The sequence below is a fragment of the Corvus brachyrhynchos genome, unplaced genomic scaffold (genome assembly GCF_000691975.1).
Source record: "Corvus brachyrhynchos isolate BGI_N302 unplaced genomic scaffold, ASM69197v1 scaffold283, whole genome shotgun sequence".
NCBI lineage: Eukaryota > Metazoa > Chordata > Aves > Passeriformes > Corvidae > Corvus > Corvus brachyrhynchos.
In genome coordinates this window covers 480,782-485,826 of record NW_008237409.1, presented here as the reverse complement: position 1 = coordinate 485,826, position 5,045 = coordinate 480,782, and the positions used below count along the sequence as shown (strand labels likewise).

Genomic DNA, 5,045 nt, shown 5'->3' with positions numbered 1-5,045 from the left:
TCCGTCCGTGACTTAGCAAATACCTGGAGGAGGCGATGGGCCAGGGTTAATAGCGATAAAAAAGCTTTCAGGGGCGATGGGCCCGGTGCGTGCGCGGAGGGGACCCCGAGCATCCCTCCCCGGTTCCTGCCGGGGGTTTCCCCCTGTCACCCTCTCCCCGGGCAGGGCCGGGCGTCGGGCGATGGCCCAAATCGCCAGCGCGGCCGCGGCACCGAAAACAAGACGAGAATTAATAATCCAGGGAAAGGAGTAGGTGTTGTTTCAGAATTTGTCTCGCATCCCCAGTTTTCCTGCAGTGCTCAGCAGGGCAGCAGCGATAGGAGGTGGCTCAGACCTTCAGAACCAGCTGCAGTAAAACGGGGGAGGGAGGTCTAATCTCTCCTTCTGGGGGTCATATCACTGCCTGGATGGCTGCAGGTGCACAGGCTTCCCCTGAAAATCTTATAATAGCAATCGAGTTTGCTAAAATCCTGTATTAATTGCTGCTCCCGAGGTTTTGTTTTAGCAGGAGGTTATACGCAGGCAAAGCTTTTGATGGAAGTTGGGGGGTGGGAGTGGTGCCTCCCTTGAAAAGTTTAGGGTTTGTTCAGTTCTGTGGGCGTGAGATTTTTTTTTGTTTTTCTTTCTTTTTTTGTTTTGTTTTGTTTTTTTTTTTTGTTTAAGGTGGATGCAATTAAATTGACCTTTAATACCAATAATAATGTGACACCTTCCCTTTCTTTGCCATGGTATCACTCGAACCGTTTCCTTGCCTATAGTGCTGCAGTAGTGGGCTTGGTTGGTGCAGGTCAAGTCCTTTCATAATGAATTACCTACTAGGGATGGGAGAAGGTTAATCTAAGCTATATTAAAAATCTTTAATAAACACTATTTTAATATAATTAAATGTTTGGGCATATTGACCTGGCTAAAATACGTATTTTTGTGGTGATTCTTTTAAGTGCATGTTCCTATGACAGTATTGTTCATGGCATTAGGAGGTGGTGGTTAAAGAACCTCCGTTCACTCATGATCATTTTGTAAATGATTGTGCAGCATTTGGCTGGTTTTCGGGAGAGGGAGGGTCTGCTGTCAGAATGTTATTTGCCCTTAGAGTGATTTTGTTAAATAGGAAAATTATGTTGGGGAGCTAAACAAAGAAAATATTTTTAAACTGTAAGATGCATTGCAAATATCCGGCTTGTTCTTAGGCATCTCGTTTTTGTGTGTTTCTGTTGCTGTTCCCATGTTTGTGGATGCTGTGAGCAGCCATTGAGCAGGGAAGAGACTGGGTGGAGTAAGGAGGCAAAGCTGCGAAATGGCTCGATTACCCTTTCAGAGCTTTTTTTTTCTCCCTTTGCCGGGGTGGAGGAATACTGATTGCCGTAACAATGAAGTCTCTTCTTTAGGGAAGAATCTAATGGTGCAGGAAGCTTCGGAAATGAAACAAATCTCACATTCTGTTCTGAGGCTGGTTTTTTCTGCAGGATGGATTTTGATTTGTCTGGCAGTGAGAAGTGACCAGTCACTGTTGCAAAGCCGGATTTTTTTTGTCTGATAACCGCTTCAATTTATCCACTTAGATATTCACTTGTTGAATTGATTTTATTTACACTTTAGATAAGAATTACAATTTTTGCGCTGGTGTTTCACACACAAGATTCTCTGGAATCTAGAGAAGCCCCTGTATTGTGGCTTCATGCTGTTATTTGTTCATGGAACTTCTTGGTTAGACCGGATTATGGGTGGGCACACAGGAAAAGACAATCCCTGGTTTCTCTGGTGACCACAGTGGAGTGACTGCTGTCAGTGTACAGACTAGATTGCATTGCCCTTCGTCATGTGCCGAGTTCTTGTAAAATAACATCTCAAGGTTTTCGAAGCCCTTTTGAGCACTGTAGCTCTGTAAGAGCATTGCTGTCCCCCTTGGGTACTATTGCTTAAAGTTGTGTAGGAAAGGCGTTAGAACAAAGGATTTGGGGAGTACAATAGGGATTGGAGGAAGCACCTAGGAAGGGCTGCTTGTGGAAGTGCTCTCCTGTTCCACATGTACCTCATGGCATTCCCATCCGATTTCAGTGTTGATTGGAGCAAGTACAGCATTGAACATGGATGATTCTGAAGCAGACTGAGATTTTGCTTTTTCATGGGGGTCTCAGTTCTGGAGTGCAGTTTGTGACAGGAGATGGGCACACAAGAGACTGTGTTTCTCTTAGTATGCCCGAAATTAAAATAAGGGACAGTGGCTTCTGCATTATTTCTAGTTCGTTCACTTGGAGTAGATCTTCCAGGATTCAGTGGCTGCATGAACTCAGTACCTGAGTCTAATGCATATCCAGGCTAAGGCCGATGAAGAACCCAGTAAAACACTTGCCATCTTAACAGCTTTGGTTGTTTTTTGCCCTTGAAATGATGGCAGTCACTTTTTCTACAGGAGTAACTTGTTCATTTGGATTCTACAGAAGCAAAAGGCATCAGTAGTTCCTTTCTGCCTGCACATGAGCTCTGTCTTGCCTGTCCTGCTGATTCCTGTGCCTGTCCTGGCTCCTGTGCTCCTCCCAGCCTGGGGACTCAGGTTGTGTCTTTGCTCTCAGCTTGCTGTCTATCCAACTTGCTATGAATGGGACAGCTCCAGAATCAACATCTGCTGACTGCCTTGTTCAGCACTCCAACCTTGTCTTCCATGAAGAACTCCACAGCCAATGTCCATCTTTAATTATAATGTATTTGTACCTCTTGTGGAATATTCTGAGCAAACAATAGCTGGACCTGTCTGCCTCAGGGTAGCTCAGGTACAGACTGCATATGTTTGTAAGTTTTTTTTACAACCCTCTGTAGCTGCCCTATATTCCTGAACTAGAGGGGTTGGAATTACCATAGTAAGAAGGAGAGTGACATTGGAATAGTTCAGTTTAGGTCAGCTCTCTCCTGCTTTGGTGAGCTTCAGGCCCATTTTCTAAACTAAAGGCAAAGACTGGGAGAGCAGCTGAAGTGTCCATGAAGTGGGCACTGAAATACTTGTCAGGCTGAAAATAAAAACTGTGTAGGCCTAAATTCAGGAAATCAAGAGGACAATAGAAATCAGTAATTATTATTAATAGAGAATAATTTCAGATTTCCTATGGGGTGCGGGGGAGTTTCCAGCCTCTAACATGTAATTTGTGATGGCAACTGAAGATCTTTCCTAAGGATCAGAGCCATGTGTGTTGATAGAATGGTTCTGGGACTCTCCTGTGAGGTTTGTTGTAGAGAAGCAGTAGGCTATGCACTGTCCATACTTGCAGATCTGTCAGTGACGTTACAACTGCCTCCTCTTTCTCCTTTTTGTAAGAGCTTAAGTATCACCGGCAGGACAACCTTACTACTAAAAATGTATTGCGCTGGTGAAGCCTTGCCTGGGTTCAGGGGCTTTCTCAGGAGCTACTTCATTGCCTGACACAAGGGAAATGGGGATTCATGGGTGATGTTGCTTTGTCTTTTGATCTGCCTGACAGAGTAGGCTACACTTCAAGTTTTTAAAAATAAGCATTTACACTAAGATACAATCCTGACCTGTTTAAATTTAATTTTAAGTACATAAAGCTGTTTCCTCAGAATTCTTGCTCTGAATGCTTTCCATGCTAGGGGAGCATGAATGGCCATGCTCTGTGGGCAGGATTGTGCCACCACTGGGGTGCAGAGGTGTGATGGGAGCTGTAGCTCTGTTTTGTCAGCTTAATGGTGGGGTCCTGAGCCGAGGTTGGGTTAAATGTCTGGTTTTCACATATTAGTTATTTTAGAACAAAACTTTTCTTCATTCCTGCCATGTTCTAAGACCAACTGATGAACAGTACATGTTAGAAACATTGGCGATAACCAGGATTTTGTCTGATGAAGAATAGAGTTCCAGTTTTACCCTGGAGATGCCAGCTGCTGCAGGTTAGCCCAACAGACGTGTATTGCTAACCTGTATCTTATCTCGGTTGTTTAAAGAAGGGCCTTTTCCTCTCAGTTGAGGCAGGACCTTAGATGAGGCAATGTTTGTCTCATTCATAATGTTTAAAAGCTCATTCTGTTTTCTTTTTTTAAAACCTCCTGCTCTCTCCTTAAGGGATTAGGTAGGTGTGACTTAGGCTCTCTTGCTTTTAGTTCACCGTCTTGGAAGCCACCTATCATTTAGCTTCCTGCTGGCATGTACTGTCAGGAAATTTCAAAGAAAAATGTTACTTAAGAAGTAAGTGTATGCTGAACTCCATTTCCTTGGGCCTGTAAGCATGCAGTCCTTCCAAAATTATTGCTGTGCACAGCATTGTCACATTGACCAATAAATACCAAGAGCACTGATGCATGTATAACTGTAAAAATATCAGCGTTATTAATTCAGAGTACCTGCTAGTTAATACATTTGGAATTATTTTCGCCATTTCCTTCTTAATGGTACTGCTTCTGAGTGAGCCCTGCAGCTTGGCTTGGCTGCTTGTGGACTTTGGATAAGGATTGTAATTTAATGAATGTAATAAATACATCTTTGTGGTTGTGATTGTGTTGATTCTGGAAGGCTTATCTGATATTTTTAACTAGTATCTACTTGCTGCAGCCTTGAGAAGGTATTTCCAGAGATGGGACCATCCGTGGTTGAGGTTTGTAGGTGGTGCAGCAGCAGTGTCTGTCCTGTAATTTCCTTGCATCCGTTGTTAAGTAGGTCCCTGCTGAGGGAGTTGGTCGAAGGCTGTTCAGAGGCACCTCTTGTTCTGGGGCTGGTTGGTGACTCAGCTGTCACACCTCTTGTGAGGTAGGTGACAGGCTCTGTGGCTCTGTGGGGTGGTGCTCTACTGGTTTGCATCTGGGATAGCACAGGGGCATTCATGACTGGGATTATTTATACCTTGCCTCTTGTATCCATGTTAATTGTTCCTGTTGTGCTCCACAAACCTTAAGTTCTTTTGGTTTAATTAGACAGGTGTTCCTCCCCCCCTCACCTCGCCCCGAGATTTCCTCTGCCTTGTTTTTCTGCTTAATGCTAAAGCAAAGGTGTTAAGTTTATCCTTCTTTAAGACTAGAGGAAAATCAGCTGGAAGCATCTAGGC

General features: G+C 44.0%; 1 long non-coding RNA gene across 1 annotated transcript in view; it reads right to left on the bottom strand.

The window, feature by feature from the left end:
* LOC108445896 overlaps window positions 1-4,669 on the bottom strand; it is a 34,999-nt gene extending 30,330 nt beyond the window's left edge. Inside the window, exon 1 of the long non-coding RNA XR_001860918.1 lies at window positions 24-4,669. This is a non-coding gene — a long non-coding RNA (uncharacterized LOC108445896). The remainder of the gene's footprint in view (window positions 1-23) is intronic.
* Window positions 4,670-5,045: the final 376 nt, after the last annotated feature.